General features: G+C 44.4%; 1 long non-coding RNA gene across 1 annotated transcript; it reads right to left on the minus strand.

Moving 5' to 3' along the window:
• Positions 1–2,105: 2,105 nt before the first annotated feature.
• LOC144600922 (uncharacterized) lies at positions 2,106–7,383 on the minus strand. The gene is made up of 3 exons (XR_013548198.1): positions 7,276–7,383; positions 3,654–3,751; positions 2,106–2,247 (listed from the first exon to the last, which is right to left on the minus strand). It is a non-coding gene; the product is annotated as an uncharacterized LOC144600922 (long non-coding RNA).
• Positions 7,384–19,050: the final 11,667 nt, after the last annotated feature.

Here is a 19,050-nt window from a genome sequence, read left to right on the forward strand (position 1 = left end):
AGATCTTCGGTTTCCTTCCACACTCCAAAGACGTACAGGTATGCAGGTAAATTGGCTCGGCAAATGTAAAAAAATGTCTCTAGTGTGTGTAGGATAATATGCAGGGATCGCTGGTCAGCGCGGACCCGGTGGGCCGAAGGGCCTGTTTCCGCACTGTATCTCTAAACTAAAAAAACTAAACATGAAGTATAAAAAAAAAACCCCACACAAGTTAGGGGAGAACATACAAACTCCGTCCAGACGCTGTAAGGCAGCAACTCTACTGTTACTTGCCGCACTGGTGTGCACCAGGAGGCCAGCTGATCTGCCGAGTGTGACTTTAGTACGGTTTTATAGTCTTAGTTGACAAGATTACACCGAAACTTGACTAACAGTAAAATGAGGTCACAGAATGCTCAGAAAGCCTTGGATAACTAGACTTAGGCACCTTACACAGTCTCTGGTCATCCGACAAGCTTGTGATGAAGTACTTTAGAAATGTACTTGCTTTGTGATAGTAATAAGACAATAGATTGTTGTAATAGTGGTGGAATTGTGACCAGAAATGTATTTTTGTGATATAGGAAGGAAATGAAGACAGACACAAAGTAATGGCGTAACTCAGTGGGTCAGGAGGCACCTCTGGAGAAAAGGAACAGGCGACTTGGTTTGGAACCCTTCTTCAGACTGAAAGGAAAGCAGTGGGGGACTGGATGTAAGAAAAGGCCAGAGCAGATGACCAAGGAAGGGTGGAGCCCATAATGGCCAATTGTTGGCTGGGGAAGAGGGGATGACAAAGGGATGGGAACAGTGGAACTGGTAGGATGTCTAGGTTGGGGGTGGGTGGGGGGCAGGAGGAGGGATTGCAGTGGTTACATTAAATTAGACAAATCGAAGTTCGTGCTGTTGGATTGTAAACTGCTCAAGCGAAATATGAAGTGCTGCTCCTCCAATTTGCCAAAACACTGGCAATGGAGGAGGCCCAGGACGGAAAGGTCAGGGTGGGAATGGGAAAGGGAGTTGAAATGGTTAGCTCCAGTAGACCCTGGGAGATCCCGTAGACCCTGACTGGACCAAGCATAAGTGTTCAGTTAAACCGTCGCCGAGTCTACGTTTGTTCTCGACTATGTACAGGAGTGCACATCGGGAACTGCGGATGCAGTTGATGACATTAGAGGAGGTACATGTGAACCTCTGTCTCCCTGAATCAAAGGATCGTGAGTTCAAATCCCACTCTGGAAACTTGAGCTTGGAAATGTAGACTCAATGAAGTACACATTACTGACATTGCCACTTTGTGGATTAGATGGAGTGTTAATCAAGGGCCGTTCCTCGTCCATGAGTAGATATGGAAAATCCTACGGTACTGTTTCAGGGAAGGAAGTGAAGTTTTCCTTTGTGGCCTGAATGGCATTTATCTTTCAATCTGCATTTCTAAATCAACCACCTGGCAGTTTTGGGAGCTTGTTGCTTTTTCCTATATCACAGTGATTAGTATTTGCAAGGAGCTTCATTTGCTGTTGAGCTGTGGGACATCCAGCAGTAGTGAAGGTTGACTATGTAAACATCCTTCCAAAGCCATATCACGTTAAGAAGGCAGATCAACTGCTCCTTGTTTTTATTAGTGTGAATGCGCTCATCTGAATCTAATTATTATAAAAACATCCATGACAGCTTGATTAAAGAAATGAAGGAAGATTTCACTCAATGTAGCTCATTAAATATTAAATGATGCACTTAGCTTTTCCTAATGAAGTAAGCTTTGCTTGGCATTCTTGATGAAATAATAACTTTGTAATGGATTTCTCATTCCTTTTCCAGAGGAAACACAATTAAAACAGAAAATGACTAAGCAAAATAAGAAAATAATTAAAATGGCTGTGGGGAAAAAATGACTACAGGCTGCCAATAGCTTTGTCACTTCATTTTTTCCCATTGTACTGGTTCCCTACCAAAAGTCAGCAAACAAGTTTTGACATACTTTTTAATCTCTGGGGCAGTGATCTCAAAATGCAGTCTCAATGTACATTGAAAGCAAATAATATGTAAAACTGCTGTGAGTTAGCCGACAATCTATACAATGCAAGAAGGAGAATTAAATACAATGTTCTTGTTATGCAGTGGCAGGGTTTTCATGCAGATTCCTGTTCAAACATTGAGCCTCTGAAGCTGTTTGTGCTTTCATGATCGTCCCGGTCCCCTTTAAACTTGTGCTCCTGCCTTTTTCCTGGGAGCACCAGTTCAGCATCACATTCTTCGCGGTGGAACCTGGATATTGGGAAAACAGAGTTTTAACTCCATTGGAATCCCTGGGCACGACCTTTCAAGTGGTGATGGCAATGTGGGGTGCAGCAATGCAGGACTGAGCTCTCAGATCATAGCAAAAGCTGGATGAGCCATTTTCCTTGGGTGCATGGGTCTTTTAAAATACCTGGCACTCACCACTCTGTGTGTAGAACAACTTCCCACACATCCCCATTAAACTGTCCCCCTCTGACCTTAAAGCTATCTCCTTCGAGATAGCATGCGGGAGATAGTTTCCCAAGAAAAAGTCCCAGGCCAACGTCCCTCAGACAGTGCAGAAAAACATTCAGTTCTTTACCTAAATAGATCTGCTCTTCGGTCTGCCTGATGGATGATGCACTTAATCTACATTGGCTGAGATTGATCAGAGAAATTTAGAACAGAAAAGACATAAAAAGAATTGATGCAGACAATGAGTCAAATTAAGCATCAACTCTATCCTTACCGGTGAAGGTTAAAGATTCAATCAGCTTAAATACGCAATCACTAATAATATATTACAAAAAAAATCTAAATTCAGCAGACTCAGCCTAACAAATAATATTAGAAATAATTAAAACATGTCTTCCACATTCTAAGATGCTTTAAGCTAATTGAATTCACTTGTCATTTATCTTTGAGAAGATAATATTTCCTGCGGGATCCATTATTAAAGATCGACACAAAGTGCCAAAGCAAAGTGCTTCGAAATTGGGACCCTTCCTCAGATTGTAAGTCACTTTCAGTCTGAAGAAGGGACCCGACATGAAACATCACCCATCCTTTTTCTCCAGAGATGGTGCCTGACCCGCTGACTTGCTCCAGCACTTTGTATCTATCTTTGGCATGAACCGGCATCTGCAGTTCCTTTCTCCACAGATCCATTACTACATTCTGAAGTTAAACAGTACATCACCGATTCTTTTTTTTACAGGACTGAAACAAAAAAATTCTTAAAGATGACTTTAAAATAAAAATCAGTCATAAAATTAATGCTCTTGGGTTAAATCTCATATTTTGGTCCCTGGAAATCAATCTAACCAGAACCAAAATCAAAATGGCCCATTCTGAATCACACACTGGAGAATTTTAGGGAGTCATTTTTATAAAGAAACATGCAATTTTGGGCGGAAAAATTGTCAGGGAAATCAAGAACAAAATAATTATTTTTATGTTATATGGGTTTAATTAGGATTTGATGAGCACCATACACTCTTGGCATAAAACCTGGAAGTGTATACTCTGTGGATTCAATTTATAAAGAGCTTTATTGCGAGTGAACCAACTCATTTTGTCCTGGGTTCAAATAATCAGTACATTGGAAAAGTCTTGCTTTCCTCTCATGAACTCTGTGGTACCGCATCTTTAACATGGAGTTAGTAAAAGCTTACATCATAGATTTCATCTGAATCTGTATCCATGGGAGGGTTGGGTATATTCAAGCATAAGGCAGCAGGGACAGCATACGTTGAATCCAAAGATGCATTATCTGAGTAAAAAAACAACAACATTCAAGCAACCCAATGGCCTGCAAGATAACATAAACTGCCTATTTTTTAGAAGGATGAGGGGGGACCTCATTGAAACTTACCAAATAGTGAAAGGCCTGTTTAGAGTGGATGTGGAGTGGATGTTTCCACTAGTGGGAGAGTGTAGACACAGAATAAAGGGACGCACCTTTAGAATGATGATGAGGAATTTCTTTAGTGAGAGGGTGGTGAATCTGTGGAATTCATTGCCACAGATGTTGTGGAGGCCGTCAATGCAGGGCCGTCTTAACGCATGGGCCTGATGGGCACTTGCCCGGGGCCCCACGAGCATAGGGGCCCCATGCTGATCTGTGTATGTTAAGTGACTTGCAATAAATAAATACTACTTTAAAAATGTAGGTTCAATAAGTGCTTTTTTCGCAACATTTTCCATCCCTAAGTGCTTCTCACAGCGATCTGTAAGTGCTTTTCGCAACAATGTAACACGCTAAGTCCATCGCTAAGTGCTTTTCGGTAAGTGCTTTTCTCCGGCACGACAGGGGGGGGGGGGCTGGTAGGGAAAGGGGGGTGGGGGAGAGTAACGGTAGGGGCCCCAGTACACTGCTTTGCCCGGGGGCCCATAATGCTGTAAAAACGGCCCTGCGTCAATGGGTATTTTTAAGGCAGAAATTGACAGATTCTTGATTAGTAAGTATGTCAGGGGTTATGGCGAGAAGGCAGGAGAATGGGGTTGTGAGGGAAAGGTAGATTCACCATGATTGAATGGCGGAGTAGACTTGATGGGTCGAATGGCCTAATTCTGCTCTTATAACTTAAATTAACTTATGAACTTTAAAACCCCCCAATCATGAAACAGCCCACCAAGTCCACACCGGCCATCCGTTCGCACTCGTTCATGTCAAGAGGGGGGCACGTAGCAGAAGCGTCCACGTCGTGGGGCTGGAAACTGGAAGTGTCCTGAGCTAATTCTGCCACCACCATCGTCTATTGCAACAAGTGATGGCTCCCACTGATTGTCGCCGGAAGCTTGCGCCCTTTTCAGGACGGACGATGACAGCGGTGTCAACATTTGAAACATGGATGACGGACACGAAAGAAGAAGAAGATGTCAAGAGGGCTTAATTGCCATATGAACTGAAAACGGAACAATGAAATTCGTACTTGCGGCAGCATAACATGTCTGTAAACATAGATGACATAATTACCAAAGAAAATTCAAAATTTTAATTAAAAAAAAAATATTAGTGCAAAACCAAAGTGCCAGGTCCCTTATGCAACCAAGACAGTTAATAGTTGTCAATTTAGTTGATATTTGTAGTGTTCAAGAGCCTGATGTTTGCTGGGAAGAAGCTGCTCCTGAATCTGGAAGTCACAGTTTTCAAACTAGACTCCTATTGCTTCTTGCCAATGGCAGGAGTGAAATGAGAGCGTGGCCAGGGTGGTGTGGGGCCTTGATGATGCTGGCTGCAGTTTGAGGCAACTCCTCCTTTAAATCCCTTTGATGGTGGGGAGGTCAGTACCCATGATGGGCCGGGTGGTGTCCACTACTTTTTGTAATCTCCTTCATTCGAGTTGCTGAACCAGGCCGTGATGCAACCTGTCAATATGCTCTTTACTGTATACCTGTAGAATTTCAAAAGGCTATTCGTTGATGTACCAAATCTTTTCACTCTTCTGAGGAAGTCGAGGTGTCGATAGGCTTTCTTTATGTTATCCCACTTTCTCATCCACTCCCTACACATTCGGGGCAATTTACAGTGGTCAATTAACCAACAAACCCATACGTCTTTGGGATGTGGGAGGAAATCAGAGCACCTGGAGGGAACCCAAACGGTAACAGGTGAACATGCAAACTCCACACAGACACACCCGACGTCAGAATCGAACGTAGATCTCCAGCGCTATGAGGCTCTACCAGCTGCACCACGATGCACTGTCCAATTGTTTCCTTTATTCTTTATTTGTTTCAACAGGGGTATACCCTGGTCACAGATCCAGAATTGCACTGGACCCACTCACCAACGTTTCTTCAGCAGAAAATCCTGATCTCCAGAACCAAACCATTGGCCAGGGGCAGCAATGGAGGACCTACTCTCTGAACATTTCCTTCCAGATGGCACGCCCTTCTGGCATGGAACATCGTTTAGTTTAGTTATTGTCACATGTACCGAGGTACAGTGAAAGGCTTTTGTTGCATGTTAACCGTGCATTGTCATCAATGGTGCATTGAAATCCTGGAATTCCTGATCTTACAGCCAATTGGAAGCACCTTCAACAGGGCTGCTATGGTTCAAGATCAACGCCTTAAGGGGCAATTCTGAATAGGTCCTAGGTGGTGGCCTGGACAATAGCACCCACATTCCATGGGCGAATAAAACATACAGGAAAATCAATAGATGAATTTACTTTGAATCATAACAAATGCCCTTGAATAGATGACAGGCATTTGCAGGACTGAAAAATAATTTACAAAGTTAATGAAATGCTGGTTTTAACCTAATGGGACCAGACTACAAAGTCATGAATATAATGTTATGGCTGCACAATGCTCTGGGCGTACCCCATGGGAACACTGCACTCAGTTCTATGCAACACACTGGAGGAAGATTGTTTTAGTCTAGGAGGGGTCGCAATGACAATGCATCAATTTTGTATAAGGACTAAATTATGAAGAATATTTGCACTGTGTATCACAAAATGCTGGAGTAACTCAGCAGGTCAGGCAGCATCTAGGAGAGAGGGAATGGGTGACGTTTCGGGTCGAGACCCTTCTTCAGACTGAAACGTCACCCATTCCCTCTCTCATAGACGCTGCCTGACCTGCTGAGTTACTCCAGCATTTTGTAATACCTTCGATTTGTACCAGCATCTGCAGTTATTTTCCTCCACTTTGCACTGTGCATAGTTGTATTTCAAGTTAAACTGTTTTGCCACCTGTAATGTAGCAATTCTACCCGATCTTACTCCAGTTCATAGTTGTCAACAATCATCTTACGTCCTATAATTTATCAATTAATTCGGCATGGCGGATCAGCAATAGAGTTGCGGCCTCACAACGCCAGAGACACAGGTTTGATCCTGACTCTGGGTGCTGTCTGTATGGAGTTTGTACATTCTCCCTGTAACCTGCGTGGGATTTCTCTGGGTGCTCAGGTTTCCTCCCACACTCCAAAGACGCACAGGTTTGTAGGCTAATTGGCTTCTGTAAATTGTCCCTAGTGTGTGTTGGATAGTGTTAGTGTGCGGAGATCACTGGTCGGCACAGACTCTTGGGCTGAAGGGCCTGTTTCCATACTGTATCTCTAAACTAAACCAAACTAAACTAGAGTATGAAGACTGGGGAATTCAGAGTAATTGAAGTTCAAATAGGGTTGGTATTTACTCATCTACTTTGGCCTTACAATGTGTTGCAGTTCAAGGGAGGCTTGGGGCAGGTCTTCACGTAGATCAAGTGATCTGCCCCTATGCTCCAATTGCAAGAATTGCTTAACCACTTTTTCTTTCGGAACATGGTCTTGCTTACCTACTTCTTTGATGCATGGCTTGGGCTTTGGTGTAACGTATGGTTGTACGAGGTTACTTGTGTATTTCTGGCTTTCATTCATCCGAAGTGCATTGTATTGATAATTCCTGTGCGGTGAAAGCAGAGGAAACATGGTAAATGTCAAAATCAACAGTGAGCAGACGTCAGGGGCCTAATCTTTCTGAATTGTACCTTTATAGGATTTTGGTTAGTCCACATTTGGAATATTGTGTGCAGTTAGAGTCATAGATAGAGTCATAGATTGACACGGTGTGGAAACAGGCCCCTCGGCCCAACTCTAAATGCGGGCTCACCAACGTCTTATACAACTGCAACATGAACTCCCAACTTCTATACGCAATACTCTGACTGTTGAAGGCCAAAGTGCCAAAAGCTTTTTTGACCACCTTATCTACCTGCAACTCGACCTTCAAGGAACCATGCACTTGTACTCCAAGATCCCTCTGCTCTACAACACTACCCAGAGGCCTACCATTTACTGTGTAGGTCCTGTCCTCGATCGACGTCCCAAAATGCAACACTTCACACTTCTCTGTATTAAATTCCAAGTTCTGGTCACTGCATTATAGAAAGAATGTGAAGTCATTGGAGAGGGTGCACGAGAGTTTTCAGAGAATGCTTCTTGTATTAGAGGGTATTACCTGTAAGGAGAGGTTGAACAAACTTGGATTGTTTTCTCTGAAACGTCAGTTGAGGGAGACCTGATAGAATTGTATGAGGTTATGAGAAACATAAATGGGGTAGACAGTCAGAACCTTTTTCACAGGGTGGAAATGTAAAAGATTAGAGGGCAGAGCTTTAAAGGTGAGAAAGACAAAGATTAAAGGGGGATGTGGGGGAAGGGGGTATTGTTTTATACAGAGAGAGGTGGGTGCCTGGAACATGCTGCTTGGGGTCGTGGTGGAGGCAGATACCACAGTGGTATTGCTTTGTATGCTGTCCATGTCAATAGTCAATAGTCAATAGTCGTTTATTTGTCACATACACATAAATGGCCATGCCAACCTGATTGCTTGTGAAGTAATACAGGTGCTTCCTGGCTTACGATGCTTCGACTTTGCGATGGTGCAAACGGCAGCGACCTGTAGCGAGCCACAGCTCGCTTCCGGCCACGTGATCGCGTGTATTAAATGCATTTCGACTTACGATATTTTCGGTTTCCAATGGGTTTCTCGCAACAGAAGCCCATCGTAAGCTGAGGAGCACCTGTACTGAAGTAACTCCTCTCTGTTTCTTAATGCCAAGCAACTGAAAACGTAAATGTCACTATATTCTAAATGCGGAATAATAGTTTGTCTGAAGAAGGGTCTCGACCCAAAACGTCACCCATTCCTTCTCTCCAGAGATGTTGCCTGTCTCGCTGAGTTACTCCAGCGTTTTTGTCTATCAATAGTTTGTCTCAGCGTCATTGGAACATTAAAAGGATGTGCTGATACCGATGCTCAGCTTTTTGTTACTTCTCCTGTTGATAAATGGTTGGCAAACCGACTGAAGGTTAATGTGAAGGCTTGGCCAGTTAGAGCCCGTACAGCTCCCCCATCCATTAACAACATCTACACAACCTCAGAATGCTCCACATGCATTGAGTCCTTTTGAAGTGTATTGTTCCACTATTAAAGCTCCTTATCTCTCAATGAGAATGCTTTGCTGACATCTAGTGCTGACATTGAGTGTTCCCCAAGGACCAAAATAATTTCCTCCTCATATCCTTTCAAAAGGTACGTCTATTTATTCCGAGGCTGTGCCCTCTGGTTCTAGACTCTCCCACCAGTGGAAACATCCTCTCCACCTCTCCTCTATCCAGGCTTTTCACCAAGGTCGAGACCATTCTTCAGATTCTGACTACCTTGTTAGAATTTTTTTGCCGATCTATATTTAAAGTCTTAAAGAAGGGTCCCAACACTTCTATAGAAACATATATGGATCTTATAGAAACATATAAAATTATTATTTTTTAAGGGATTGGACAGGGTAGATGCAGGAAAAATGTTCCCCATGTTGGGGGAAGTCCAGAACCAGGGATCACAATTTAAGGGGTGGGCCATTTAGGACTGAGGTGAGGAAAAACTTTTTCACCCAGAGAGTTGTGAATCTGTGGAATTCTCTGCCACAGAAGGCAGTGGAGGCCAATTCACTGGATGCTTTCAAGAGAGAGTTAGATATAGCTCTTAGGGCTAATGGAATCAAGGGATATGGGGAAAAAGCAGGAACGGGGCACTGATTTAGGATGATCAGCCATGATCATATTGAATGGCGGTGCTGGCTCGAAGGGCCGAATGCACCTATTTTCTATGTTTCTATGACCCGAAACATCACCTATCCATGTTCTCCAGAGATGCTGCCTGACCTGCTGAGTTACTCCAGTATTTTGTGTCCTTTTGTGTATCAACCTGCATCTGCAGTTCTCTGCTTATTAACACTGTGCTGTTGGCCATTTTTGGTAACAATTGTGGTTTCTCAGGGGTGAATAAGTACAATAAGAACTTATTGAACAATAAGAACTTATTGAACAATAAGAACTTATTGAACAATAAGTACAATAAGTACAATAAGAACTTACCAAGACGCCACCTCCATTTTCTCCCGGAGCACTAAAACCAATAAGTTAATATCAGTCAATCATTGCTTCAGGTAACCTTATCGAAGAAAGGTGTTGTTGTTTGTCAAACACCCACACGCCCGCCACAAATGGTCGCCGATTGTAATATTTAGCAATTTTATTCAGTCCTCTGGTGCCCCTGAAAATGATGCTTGCCAAGTGCTTGTGTGTTGGAAAGGTGGGATAAAAAAAACCTCATTGGGTTTAATTTACCACTGTTTGCTATTTTAAATACGCTCATTAACTCAAACAAGTAAATTGCTTTTTGAGTTATTTTAGCCTTGTTAATCTTGGCACAGTGGCAGCCTCACATCAATCAAGTTGAGGACTGTACTGGGACCAGTAATTTGCCAAGTTGATTTCATTAACTTGAGGAAATTCCGTTTTTTTTCCTCTGGCTATTTCTAAAAGCTGTAGTGCACAATGAGAATATGAAAGAGTTGACTTGCTTCTGGCCACCTTTTTATCTTTTTTTTTTGGTTGCAGATCTATACTCAAAAGGGGCTAGGTAGAGTGGGCGTGGAGATGATGTTTCCACTAGTGGGAGAGTCGAGGACCAGGGGGCACAGCCTCAGAATAAAATGATGTGCCTTGAGAGTGGAGATGAGGAGAAGTTTCTTTCGCCAGAGGGTGGTGAATCTGCGGAATTCATCACCACAGGACTGCAGCACAGGCCAAGTCATTGGGCATTTTTAAAACGGTGATTGATAGGTTCTTGCATCAAAGATTTTTAAAACGGTGATTGATAGTAAGAGCGTCAAAGATTACAGGGAGAAGGCAGGAGAATGGGGTTGAGAGGGAAAAATAGATCAGCCGAATGGCAGAGGTGACTCGATGGGCTGCATGACCCTATGTTTGCTGCCACGTCTTATGATTTACTGAAAAGGAGCTCCTGACATTTTCTTGGGCAAGAGATCCGATCTGCTGGCTGGCAACTGGAGCAGCAGTTGAATGGGGCCCCAGACACACAAGGAGCACCAAGACTCGCTATTCGTCTATTAAATAACATATCATCCTAATCCAGACATATGCCACTGATTCTTAACTCTCACTACCACAAAATTCCTAAATATTGCCTCTGTGTGGGGAGCATCATTCGCAGAAGAACTTTAGAGATTCAAGAAAGAGGCGGTCATAGCCCGAGGGCATTTATGGAGGAAATAAAAGAGTGGCCATTGATGGTCACATGGGCACAACAATAGCCCACAACATGGCTGTTGGACTTTAATATAACACTGTTTAGTTACGTACAATAACCACCAGGGATAATTAGAGGTAGGAGAATGGGGTTGAGAGGAAAAAATACATCAGCCATGATTGAATGGCAGAGCAGACTTGATGTGCCAAATGTCCTAATCCAGATATACTTTATTGTTATATGAAATAAGATGTAGGTGCACTTGTGTGTATCATCATATCATATCTATACAGCCGGAAACAGGCCTTTTCGGCCCTCCAAGTCCGTGCCGCCCAGCGATCCCCGTACATTAACACTATCCTACACCCACTAGGGACAATTTTTACATTTACCCAGCCAATTAACCTACATACCTGTACGTCTTTGGAGTGTGGGAGGAAACCGAAGATCTCGGAGAAAACCCACGCAGGTCACGGGGAGAACGTACAAACTCCTTACAGTGCAGCACCCGTAGTCAGGATCGAACCTGAGTCTCCGGCGCTGCATTCGCTGTAAAGCAGCAACTCTACCGCTGCGCTACCGTGCCGCTTGTGTATGCACATGCACGCATGAATTCAATGCTCACAAGTTCAAGACCACATGCACACATGTTCACACATGCACAAACACCTGTGAGCACGCAGTAACACTGAGATACCCACCTATACACTGCACAGGCATACCACATGCACTTGCGCATACACAGTTACACATGTTCACACTTAGTTACTTGGTATTTTCTCGCCTCCAGCTCTTCACCTCCTACGGCAGCTCGTTCCAGACACCTACCGCCCGCCCTGTGTGTAAAAGTGTTGCCCCCCCCCATGTTCCTATTAAATCTTTCGCCCCCTCAACTTAAACCCATGTCCTCTGGTTCTAGATTCACCTCTGTGTAAAAGACGGTGTGCATTTACCCTATCTATTCCTCTCATGATCTTCATACACTTTTATAAGATCACCCCTCATCCCCCTCATTTCCCCCCCCAAAGGTATGAACTACTTAAGCCAAGTTTAATTTTGAAAAGGAAGAATTTACATAAAAGTCGGAAAGTCAGGCCTTCTGTAATCCAGGGTACGACTATATTTAGTATCTTTCCATCCTCCTTACCTGCTGCCTTTTTGAGATCCTGGGCTTTCTCAATGTATGGCTCAACACTCCTGCTTCCGGCCTTTGTGCTTTTTTGGTCTTCATTATTTCGTGATATTTTATGCTGGTTCCTTAATTATTTACAAAAGTTTATCGATAAGAACAAGGCATTAATTACGTTGTGATGTGACAGTGTTGGTATCAGATAACTTGACATAGTGAAGTAACATTACATTAAATGACAACAGGATGGCTTGTCAGCTGAGGGTTCTGTGAACATAACAGCCACTGTTCTAATATAATTACTGCAGTGCAAATTACAGACCATTGGGACAAACGGAACCGTGTCTCAGAGAAAGCATTAATAAAATAAAAAGTTCAGCGTTGTATAAGAGCAAGGAATATAATTAGGTGTTGAGTAGAGGGAGCCCTCCCTGCTGATTATCCTGACCATCAGGGATCAAGAATAAAGACGGATTCTGACACCACGTTTAATTAACTTTTATACCACATACTCTGCTATTTAATTGAAAAGTACCCAGTTAGCTTTAAAGCAGGGAGGTTCTAAGACTTTTATCTTCATGGCCTGCTTAATTATTCCTAAGTGCAAACCTCCACCTCCCTCTTTTATAACCTTAAGAGCAAGTGCAGCAGAAAATGTAGTCCCTGGAGTCCAGGGTCCATGGCTGCTTCTCCACCTCCATTGCCCCACTCAATTGCCCAATACTGCGTGAGATCAATAGATTCTCCAAACATCTATTGACCTCACGCTTGAGAATGGTGACAGAGCCTCCATCGTTCTTTGCAGCTGAGTCATGGAGTCACACAGATGGGAAGCAGGCGCTTCGGCCCAACTTGCCCATGCTGACCAAGATGCCTCTTCTTCGCCAGACCCATCTGCCCGTGTTTGGCCCATATCCCTCTCAACCTTTCCTATCCATGTACCTGTCCAAATGTCTTTTAAATGTAGTTGTAGTTCCTGCCTCAACTACCTCTGGCAGCTCGTTCCATACACCAACCACCCCCATGTGTGAAGAAGTTGTCCCTCAGGTTCCTATTAAATTATTCCCCTCTCACCTTAAACCTGTGCCCTCTGGTTCTTGATCCCTCTACTCTGGGTAAAAGACTATGCATTCATCCTATCTATTTCCCCTCATGATTTTATACACCTTTAAGGTCATCCCTCAGCTTCATGTGCTCCAAGGAATAAAGTCTTAGCCTATCCAAACTCTCCCTGTAGAACAAACCCTCACGTCTGGGCAATGTCCTCGTAAATTTTCTCTGCACTCTTTCCATCTTATCGACATCATTCCTATAGCAGGGTGACCATAACTATTTAGCTCTCCTTACCTGCAATTAGCTCTGTGCGTCAGCAAAGGAGCAACCTTGAAAAAGTCTTTGCAGTATTATAGCTGAAAATTAATTTAGCTAAGTTTTATTCAGTCGCCAGGTGGCGCCAACGATAGCTGCCTAGCCAACAGTCTGTCTCGTCGTTTTCCTTCTTTGTTGTTTTAGTTTGGTATAAATGTATGTTTCAGGGTACTTTTAGTTTTGTATTATGTGGGGAGGGGGAACTTTTTTAATCTCTTTCCTCGACAGAGATGCAACTTTTTCCGTCTGCACTGCGGCCTAACATCGTGGAGCTGGTGGCCTCTGCTGGGGACCGACTTTGGGAGCTCCAACCGTGGGAGCCTGCAGGACTTAACATCGTCGAGCTGGCGGTCTCTTTGACAGGGATCGACCTCGGGAGCTCCAATCGTGGGAGCCTGTGGACTTTAACATTGTGGAGCTGGCAGTCCCTGTCGGGGATTGACCTCGGAAGCTCCAACCGCGGGAGCCTGTGGGCTTAACATCGTGGAACTCGCGGCCCCTGGTCTGGGACCGACTTCGGGAGCTCCAAGCTCGACCGGAGCTTCGACCGCCACGATCACGAGAGCTTCGACCGCCCCGACGTAGGGGCTTCGATCGCCGGCTGCGGGAGCTTCGATCACCCTAACTGTGGATGGTTCGACTGCCCTCACGGCGGGAGAAAAGGAGGAAAGAAGAGAAGACTTTATTGCTTTCCATCACAGTGGGGAATGTTTATGTCACATTTTATGTAGTTGTGTGTCTTGTTGCTGTTTTAGTATGACTGTATGGGAAATCAAATTCCTCGTATGTTGCAAAACATACTTGGCTAATTACGATTATGATTATTATTATGATTATTCTGTAACTTATTCTGAACCTTACGCAGTATCTTGTAATAATTCTGTATCTTACACTGGAAGCACGTTGAAGACCGTTTCTGCGGGTCTTGCATGGCCCTAAACTTTAAGGATTTATATTTCTTGCTTAAGTTCACTTACTCTGAATTATTTCTTGACAAGCTTTTAATTTGTGGCTTTGTCTTCTTTCTTCTTTGCACTATGTAGGAAAATAAAAGTTGAAAATCATTTAAATCATCAAATACACCAACAAAATGCCCACCAACTACGAAACAAATAGGAGACATGAGAGACCCCAGCTGCAGGAATTGAGGGCAACCAACAATCTGCTGGCGAATCTCGGCAAGTCAAGCAGCTTTAGTGCGTGGAAAGGATTGCCCCGGTACAATGCTGCAACTTAAAATGCACCCATTGATGCTGCTCGACCCAGGTTATGGGGAGAAGGCAGGAGAATGGGGTTCGGAGGGAGAGAAAGATCAGCTACGATGGAATGGCGGCGTAGACTAGATGGGCCGAATGGTCTAAATCTGCTCCTATCACTTATGACCTTATGATCCGCTGAGTTCCTCCAGCAGGTTGTTTGTCATCTCTAAGGTGATCCTTAAGATGAGTAACTGATGCTGACACGAGGAAAAGAGGTGCATGGTTTGGGAACAGCTCTATCCACGAAGGCAAGAAATCGCAGAGAGTTGTGGGTGCAGCCCAGACCATCACGCAAACCAACCTCCCTTCCTTTGATTCCATCTACACTTCACGCTGCCTCGGCAAGGCCACCAGCATAATCAAGGACCAGTCCCTCTGCCGTTAGGCAAGAGGTGTAGAAGTGTGAAAATGCACAGCTCCAGATTCAGGGTCAAAATCTGTATTTTTGTGCAGGCAGCATTAATTTTCCCTGAGGGGACACAGTGCCTCAGAAATTGCATCTGCCAGCGATTCTTTGGTTGGGTCATTAATTACAGAAAGGAAATAAAATTCTTCCTCCGACGTTTCATTGGATACATGTGCAAATACCAGCCTGGTTGCTGGGCGAACCAGCAGGTGGCGATGCTGACATACCTTTGAAAAACAGAACCAACAGCCCGGCCAGCAACAGGATGAAGAGACCGATTCCAACCCCACTGGCACTGCGGACTAATATCTGCGAGTCCCATGCTGAATCCACTGGCAAAGATTAAAATAAAACAAGCAAATCAGAGGAACCACCAGTAACTTGCTAATAAGATACGGATCAAGCATAATTTTGCAAAACCTCACTGCCTTCTGCACAACACAGGAGGCAGTAAAGTTCACAGAGACTTACGAGGGGCGGCAGAGTGGCGCAGTGGTAGAGTTGCTGCCTCACAGCGCCAGAGACCCGGGTTCAATCCTGACTACGGGTGCTGTCTGTATGGAGTTTGTACCTTCTCTCTGTGATCGTGTGGGTTTTCTCCGGGTGCTCCGGTTTTCTCCCACACTTCAGACACGTGCAGATCTGTGGGTTAATTGGCTTTGGTGAAAATTGTAAATTGCCCCTAGAGTGGAGGATAGTGCCAGAGCACGGGGTGATCACTGGTCGGCATGGACTCGGTGGGCTGAAGGGCCTGTTTCCACGCTGCTTCTCTAAAGTTGCTTGGACTCAAGGGTCTGAGCGAAAGGTAAAGGTTGGGTAGACTAGGACTTTATTCCTCGGAATGCAGGAAACTGAGGGGTGATCTTATGAAGGTGCATAAGATCATGAATGGCACAGGTAGGGTGAATGCACAGAGTCTTTTACCCAGAGTATTGGAATCAAAAAGAGGATGTAGGTTTAATGTGAGAGGGGAAAGATTTCATAGAAACCTGAGGGGTAATCTTTTCATTCAGAGTGGGCGCGTGGAACAAGCTGCCAGAGGAGGTAGTGGCGGCAGGTACAATAAAAGACATTTGGAGAGGTTGGTTAGGAGAGGTTTAGAGGGATGTGGGGCAAGAGCCAGCGAAGGGTGGGCATGGATGGGGTATCTTAGTCGGCATGGACGAGTTGGGTTGTGGGGTCTGTTTTCATGCTCTACGATTCTATACCATTCCAATGTTAGCAAAACTCGGTTAAAAACAGAGTAGGTAGAAATGAACCATTGGCTCTGCCTCTGTAGGAAGGATTTTATAGGCGCTAATGGACAAAATCTATGGTTGCAACACTGAGGGCAATACAGCCCACGGAGTCAGAACAATTCCTTTAGTCCCATCATACTCCCTGTAACTTCTCTTTCTTGTGCTCCTCCTTAAATTTCTTACCTACACCGGGGACAATGTATGGTGGCCAATTAAACTACCGACCTGCACACCTTTGGCACGAGAGGACCCCTAGGATATCGACAAGGTCACAGAGGAACATGCAAATGCCACACAGACAGGTAAGGATTGAACCAGGGTCGCTGGAGTTGCAAGGTGCAGCCTCTTGTTGCTGTGCCACAGTGGCACTCTGTAACATGGGTGAAACGTCTGCTGAGACCGAACCCCAGTTAACATACCAGTTTAGTTTAGTTTAGAGATACAGCGTGGAAACAGGCCCTTCAGCCCACCGAATCCGCACCGACCAGCGATCCCCATACACTAACACTATCCTACACACTAGGGACAAAGTACAATTTTCCCGAAGTCAATTAGCCTACAAACCTGTACATCTTTGGAGTGTGTAAGAAATTTGGAGCACCTGGAGAAAACCGACGCGGATCGCGGGGAGAACGTGCAAACTCCGCACGGACAGCACCCGTGGTCAGGATCGAACCCAGGTCTCTGGCTCTGTAAGGCAGCAACTGTGCCGCTGCGCCACTGTGCCGCCCTAATTGTATGCACAAATTAATGCTCGCTTTTCTGTACTTTGATTCACTACTCACTCTGCTGGATTTAGATATGGTTTGATATCTCAGAGAAAGCATTAACAAAAGAAAAAGAAAAAGAAAAGGTTCATGTGTTCTAACATAGTATAAGAGCAAGAAATATAATTAGGCGTTGATTAGACTGCTGATCATTAGAAGGGGTTTGCCTGGATAGCACCCGAAACAAAAGTTTACAGCTTCAGTATTTCTAGTTTCCATCGGTGTTATAGTATTCTAACAGAATAGAATATTAACAGGGGGATGATAACTAATCCAACTTGACCACCTGGTCGCACAGGATGAATATTAACAAGGAGACGCATCAATCTATTGGTTTCCCCCCCAAGCAATTTAGCAGATATCACCTTCACTGAAACAGTAAACGCAAGACTTTAATCAGCTGTGTTGGCATGGTAATGGACTCTGCTGGTTTCACTCTCAAGATGTCAGTTGAATTTGGCACAGAGTGCTAATGATGGAAGAAGGTACTCTCCGAAACCTAGGAGATTAATTCCCTACCAAAATAACTTGTCATGTACTTAAAATGTACCTGCTAACAAACCACTGATGTTCGAGAGACAAAGAATTTGATTGCTTTCACTGTCGCAGTTGCACTTCTGAAAGGAATCGTAACTCTTGTTATTTTGAGAGAGATAGACACACCCCTCCATTGGCAGAGTGTGGGCACGCACAAGCTGGAGAAATAGGACCTTATATTTCTCTTGGGTAGCTTACAACCTAACAGCAATGTTGAATTCTGCAATATCAATTGAAGCTATATATATATATATATATATATATATATATAACTACATAAATCCCTCTCTCTCTCTCTCTCTCTCTCTCTCTCTCTCTCTCTCTCTCTCTCTCTCTCTCTCTCTCTCTCTCTCTCTCTCTCTCTCTCTCTCTCTCTCTCTCTCTCTCTCTCTCTCTCTCTCTCTCTCTCTCTCTCTCTCTCTCTCTCTCTCTCTCTCTCTCTCTCTCTCTCTCTCTCTCTCTCTCTCTCTCTCTCTCTCTCTCTCTCTCCTCTCTCTCTCCCCTCTCTCTCTCTCTCCCCCCCTCTCTCTCCTCATCTCCCTCCTTTCTCCTCCTCTCCTCTCCCCTATCTCTCCTCTCATGCCACTCTCCCCATCCCCTTCTACCCAGGTCTTCTCCAGCAGACTATTATTTCCATTTCACCAGCCCATCCCCCAGCTCCTTTCCATTCCTCCACCTCCTTCTGCTCATCACCTACACCTACCACCCCCATGTCCCATATCATCCTCCTTCCATTCCCATCAACCTACTAGTCCTCCCTCTGGTTCTACATTTCATCCCTCATCCTCCTTATCAGATTCCACCACTTGCATCCTTTTGTCTTCTTCGCTTCCCACCTCCAGCCTCGGTCACTATCTCCACCCTTCTCTCCAGCACCTGACTCATCAACACCTCCTTACCCGAGTCCACTAATCACTTGCCAGCTCTCGCCCCACCTATCGCCATGCAGTTGCTACAGGCTATCTCCCCTTGACTCCACTCTCGAGGATAGGTCCTGACCCAGGATGCCTTCTGCCCATATGCTTCAGCAAACACTGCCTGACCTATTGAGTTCCTGCACTAGTTAATGTTTTGTGCAGGAAATTGTACCCCAGCTTGATTAATGTTTGCTGTGGAGAAACTGTTGGATTTTACAAGTAGGGCAGTGTGACGGAACACTTGGGGAAATTGCAGCTGATTAGTGAGAATCAACATGTGTTTAACACCCTCGGGATATCTCAGTATGTTCCACAGCCATGAAAGTACTTATGCAATACCATTACTTTCGTGCCATAGAAAACCCAGCAAGATCCTACTAATAGCAGCTAAATAAT

The sequence above is a fragment of the Rhinoraja longicauda genome, chromosome 16, assembly GCF_053455715.1.
Source record: "Rhinoraja longicauda isolate Sanriku21f chromosome 16, sRhiLon1.1, whole genome shotgun sequence".
Classification (NCBI taxonomy): domain Eukaryota; kingdom Metazoa; phylum Chordata; class Chondrichthyes; order Rajiformes; family Arhynchobatidae; genus Rhinoraja; species Rhinoraja longicauda.